This window comes from Oxyura jamaicensis, chromosome 2, assembly GCF_011077185.1.
Source record: "Oxyura jamaicensis isolate SHBP4307 breed ruddy duck chromosome 2, BPBGC_Ojam_1.0, whole genome shotgun sequence".
In the NCBI taxonomy this organism is placed as follows: Eukaryota; Metazoa; Chordata; class Aves; order Anseriformes; family Anatidae; genus Oxyura; species Oxyura jamaicensis.
Window position 1 is genome coordinate 99,849,942 of NC_048894.1, and position 6,005 is coordinate 99,855,946.

The 6,005-nt window shown below is 36.2% G+C and overlaps 1 long non-coding RNA gene across 1 annotated transcript in view; it reads right to left on the minus strand.

Annotated features, from left to right (window-relative positions):
- Nucleotides 1-555: 555 nt before the first annotated feature.
- The window catches only part of LOC118162257, an 18,292-nt gene continuing 12,842 nt past the window's right edge, over nucleotides 556-6,005 (minus strand). Inside the window, exon 3 of the long non-coding RNA XR_004748359.1 lies at nucleotides 556-565. This is a non-coding gene — a long non-coding RNA (uncharacterized LOC118162257). The remainder of the gene's footprint in view (nucleotides 566-6,005) is intronic.

Below are 6,005 nucleotides of genomic sequence, written 5' to 3' on the forward strand. Positions count from 1 at the left end.
TATGAATCCACACTGGAGAGACAGCCCTCCTGCACCCTTGGTGTGTGTCACAAAATCATTGGTTAAGAGCATGAACCTCCTGCTATTGTCATGATATAAAATTATTTACAAATGTTCAGGACAGGGTTCATATTACATAATGCAAATCTCACTAATGCAGAATAGTTCACCAAACAGGGCTTACCTTAGACAAACAAAAGGTTATAAAATTAGTTTTAATTTTAGAGCTATATACATAGGGGGTTTAATCCTTCCCAAACAGAGAAAAACATGGGGTCTTCCTATAATAATCTTGGTGGGGGGGCATAATATAAACACCTGAATGGACTGAAGTTACCACTGAACCAGCATAAAGAGGAGCAGAATCTGTCCCTTAAATTTATTAGTTTAATTGCCTAGTTTACTGTAATGAAATGTCTTTATGACATTTCATTGAATCAGGGAGAAGAACAATTAACAGAGGTTTAGTTTATCCTTGCACAATGAACAAAGTTCTTTTCAAAAGTAAACACAATTTCAAATTAAAGAAATTCACTAGGTATCATTACAAGTCTCCCAGGTGAAGCTTTAAAGGAATAGACACTATGAGAATTGAATTTTTATGATCTGAGATTTGACTGTTAGAAAATATTTTCTCTCTTTAACGTCTTCCCACCTTCTTCTTCCCTCTTCCTACAATATTTAATAAAGTCTTCCATGTATCCACCCTATTTCCTGACATTCCCAAACCCGTTTGGTAATGGAAGAGCACAATGTAAGCAGAAAATAAGAATACAGCCTGGCAAAATTATATGCCATGTGAAGGAAAAAGTGCATTATTGATCTGAGAAAATGTCACTGCTATACACAAATAAATGAGATTTAGACACAAGGGATAAGCAAGTCAGATTTTTTCTTCTATTTTTACTGTATCTATCCGAATAGCATCCAAATAAGAATTGTAAGCTCACTGAGAATGCACTCTACCAAAAATACATTTTCATAAAAATCATAGCATTAGCATCTCATTGATCCAACTTAACAAATTAGATGGCAAATCAAGAAATTGTTTTCTTCTTCGTCTCCTGCTCTTGCAACACTAATTGTTGGAATTGCATTGCTTGTTTGCCCATTTGTACACAAGTGAGACAGTATGAACGACATACCATAAAAGTGTGACTACATTCTCCACTTCAACCTGCACCATGCACTCTCAAGAAAACTTCAGTGCAGTTCTATCATGTTGCTCTGATCATTCCCTTAACTCAGCATATAGTAACCTTCGACCATGTACTTTCTTGGCTTCTGTGTTAGAAAATAGACTTAAGAATTACCTTGTTCCTGCAGTGTTCTCTGCAAGCTACTACATGAATCTCCTCTCAGTCTCCCTGCAGACATCCTTCCTGCCTTTGTGAGCCATCACAAAGGATTTTCAAGACCCCATCTATGACCTAAAAAAGGAGTTTGCCAACCGTTGTTTAAACTTGGTGACAAGAATGTTTTAAAATACACTTTTCCCTGCCTCTGCTAAAAAAGAATAGAGTTTCTCATCTCAGTGGGTGGAGGAGGGCTGTAGGTGGCTGAGCCACAGTCTTGCAGTCAACAGCATCATTCAGGGGCAGGCAGGCACTCCTCAGGGCTGTGTCAAGGACCAATGCAGATGAACCACCTTCGGTGCCAATCTGAAATAGCACTGACACACTTCATATAGAACCAGTGAAGGACTTGATCAGAGCTATGATGGTAAAAATACTTGCAGGTCTTTGCTACTCTACATTTCACTACAGCACTCAGAGTCTGGACATGGGAGAAAGAGAAAAACATCTTACAAGATTATTGAAGTCTGTGGTGTCACAACTTCCCTGGTTAGGGGAATAATATAGATTGCTTTCTAGTTACCGTAATGATGAAGTTTTAACTTAGCTTGAAGAGAGACATTATTGGATAAATGGGTGCAGCTGTTAGGATCAGCCCCTCACCAGAGCTTGTATACAACACTTTCCAGCAGCTCAGCCTATCACACACAATAAGACGGCTTGCACTTTGTGAAACATTTTCTTAATAAAATCCATTTTTAGGGTTTTTGCAAGGGCTTTTACTCTCCCTTCCTTTTTTCTATTTTAGCAGCCTGGACTAAGCATGTCTCTTATTGTGAGGGGATCTTTAACTTGTGATGAATACTTTGAGAGTTGTTTTTTTTTTTTTTTTTTTTTTTTTTTTTTTCTTTGGCAAGCTTTCTCTTTGTAATGTATGACCAAGTGGGGCAGACACTGATTTTATGATTTTTTATTATTATTATTATTTGTGTTTGTGCGTGTGTTTGGTTTGTTTGTTTGTTTTTCCAGAGCTACAAAAAATGGAAAATAATAACAACCTGTTAAACTATTGCATAGATAAGACCAGCATGACTTTAGGAAATTAAAAAGAACCTTTATATATATATATATAAAAGAGAGCAGAAAAAGTACAACACACATATTTTCATCCACAGAAGGCTGCTTTTCCGAAGACAAGAAACTTCAGCTCATCCTCTTTTTGTGAGACAGCTAAATTTAACAGAAGTGAACACTCATGTAATTGTAAGAGTCCACATGTGCTTTCAGATTTTGAGAAAATTATATATGAATGAAATAATCTGAGACTATTACCATAACAATTCTGAGATTGTCTTCATTCATTTTTTACAGTCAGTCCAATTTGTTAAAATCCTAGCAATGTATAAGAAGCTGGAGATCATAAAGAAAAGATACACATTTTCAGAAAGAATGTACAGTCTATGCCGTCTCATTATAGACTAATTTGAAGAGAATCGATTCTGCATTAAAGATATCATTAAGGACAGATTATTTCAGAGGGTTTGCTAACAGTAAAATTATCCTATTGTTATAAGGAGTACAGTAAACTGATTTGTAATGATTTGTGCATCTATCTTTCATCCAAAATTACTATGCCCTCCTGTTAAAACTAGAACTGCAGATAAAATGAATAAAGGATGAAGACAGAATCATAAAATGGCCTGGGTTGAAAAGGACCTTAAAGATCATCTAGTTTCAACACCCCTTCTCTGGGCAGGGTTGCCAACCACTAGAGCAGGCTGCCCAGAGCTGCATCCAGCCTGGCCTTGAATGCCTCTGGGGATGGGTCATCCACAATCTCTCTGGGCAACCTGTTCTTGTGCCTCACCACCTTCTGAGTGAAAAACTTTCTCCTAATTTCTAACCTAAATCTCCCCTGTCTTAGTTTAAAAACATTCCCCCTTGTCCTATTACTATTAACACACATAAACAGGCCTTCCCTCTCCAGTTTATACGCTCCCTTCAAGTACCGAAAGGCCACAATGAGGTCTCCCCAGAGCCTTCTCTTCTCCAAACTAAACAAGCCCAGTTCCCTCGACCTTTCTGCATAGGAGAGGTGCTCCAGCCCTCTGATCATCTTAGTTGCCCTCCTCTGGACCCATTAAATAGGGCAGAAACTCTTCTTTCTCTTCTTCTATATGCTCCTGCATGCACAGGGTAAAATCCTTAAGTCTTGGTAACATTTCTTCCATTTTCCTTTCTTCCTCTGGCAGAGTACTTTTCTGACTGCAGTGTGCAGACCAGTTGCCATACTGTAAGTTCTACCCATTATAGTTATCTCTAAAAAATTAAATTCTCATGCTCATGTTGTTTTCTGGAAGATCTTTCATCTGTCCCTTCCTCCCTAGCAAAAAGCCCACATTTTTTAGGTCCCTTTTTGTGTCCCTTTCTAAAAAGCAGAAATAAACACCGGGAGAATTACATATGCAATTTGGAAGCAAGTTTCTTTCTAAAAGTGAACAAGTTTCCAAACCCACAAAATGCTGCTTTTCTTCGAGATTCTTGGAAGGAGGCTAGCATAAAAGTCTGTAACTGCAACTTTTCTGGATCACTGTTTTATTAGTGCATAGTTCTGAGATCATGTACTCTCTGAGCTGCAGATCACTGTTTGAATCATAAGGGTGTATGGGAGACAAAGGTCTAAAATTTTGGAAAAAAAAAAATCAACATAATCAACAACAACAACAATAACAAAAAACATTTTCAGTCTTTCCAATCTAGTGTATAATTTCTGCCCAGCTCAGTCTGCTTTTCTGTCCCTGCCTTATATTGCTTTACTAGTGATTTCATTTTCCCATATTCTAGATACTGGAAGTCTCTTATCCTGAAATGCTGAACTATTTCCATCTGTCTCCCTTTTCTGACTTCATATCAGAAGAAATTAACAGTGTGAGAGAAAATAAGACTTTACCATCAGTTCCAAAGTCTGGATCAAAACAGCCTCAGCAGCTGAGAAAATCATACCTATCAAAAGTTATTTCTGCCTTTGGGTTTGAGCATGCTGAGCACAAAGAGAACATGAAGAAATTGGCCTCCAGGTTCTAAAACTAATTTCTGAACATTTTAGCAATTAAAGACTTATATGTTTTCATAATAGAATTGCCTGGACTCCTGTCACTCTCAGGGATGATGTTGGAAATATTGATTATCAGAGCATTCATTTTTCTTAATGAAAAGTAATATCACCACTGCAATACTGAGAAAGCAGAAGCACCTTCATCAAAGAATCATTTTCTTGTGAAGACAATAAAATGAACGCAAACCAAGCAGAATCAAGATTTTGAACTGTTCACCTTTTATTTTATATGTGGATGCAACCAAAAATATTACATCAGGCAAACTTTCCTAAATGAAGGACATATATGGCATCTACATGTTTACAGTCATCATGTATAACTGGTCATGTAAGAGGCAGCCTAGTGCAAGTACACAAGTACTAAACATAATCAAGAAGCTTTTTTTTTTTTTTTTTTTTTTTTCCTCTCATTTATATATGCAAATTTACTTATTGGATTCACTGTTACCTGATCACAGACTCAGGTATAATTATAACAGCAGCTATACATCCATGTTTGTACTGGATTCATACACCATTAAGTTTCTCTCCTACATAAAACATGTTTGTGTTGTTCTTTTCTCAGTGAGCAAACACATATTCTCTGCAGTTTTAAAACAGCACTTATGGAACTCTTGTTAGTCAGAGCACTTTGGAAGCCAAGAAATGAGTGGGAAACAGTCACGCTTTATTCTAACAATCTATATTTGCAAGTAGATCTTTGTACAGTGTTGTATCCAGTAGCTCAAAACAAAGAAAAACATCATCCCAAGCTACTTTTCTAACCTCTTTGTGGTCATTTATAACCACATCAGTGAGGTGCCAATAATGAACTGCTGACACTTAGCAGTTTATTATAATTATTTTTTAACAAAACATGCCATCATTGCACAGGCTGATGTAGAGTAAAAATTCAATACAGAGGATTTTTTCTTAATGAAATGTACCAAAGGAGAGGTGCTCTCCTTTATGAAAATTGTTACTAGCTAGTGAAGAAGACATCATGTGGTTTTAAAAAAAGCATTTTCGAAGGGAAATAGTTACTATTTTAATTTTTCTATCCATTTTTGATATGTCCCAGAGAAGGAAAAAAAAAATAAAAATGAAGTAATTCTTCAAAAAGTGAGGATTTCAAAAAGAAATTATCTATTAAAACTAACACTTCCACTGCAAAATCTTTTCTCTGATAGATGTATCCTGAGGCAGATGGTTTTCAAAATTGCAGTTTCTGTGTGATGGGGAGTCAAGATATGAGGTAGATAATAGAAATGATACTTTTAGGATTTAAACTTCATGGAAGTAGATTAATAACTGCTTTCTCTTTTATTATTATTATTATTGTTGTTGTTGTTGTTTTTATTTTAATCTCTATTTTTCATAAACATTTTACCATGTTTTGAATTTAGAGTAACTTCAAGGCATTAAGATGAAAGCCTTCAGTATCCTAAACTGGGACTTTAGTGGTTCTCCCCAAGATGCCTAATGCATTCAAGTAGAACAAAGTATGCCTTCAGAGGACTTTGTTTAGGAAAATTGGAAAGCAGTAGCCCAATGGTAACCAGAATAGCATCAAATGATCGAGGAACGTATTTAAATCCTGTGATAGTTAATATATT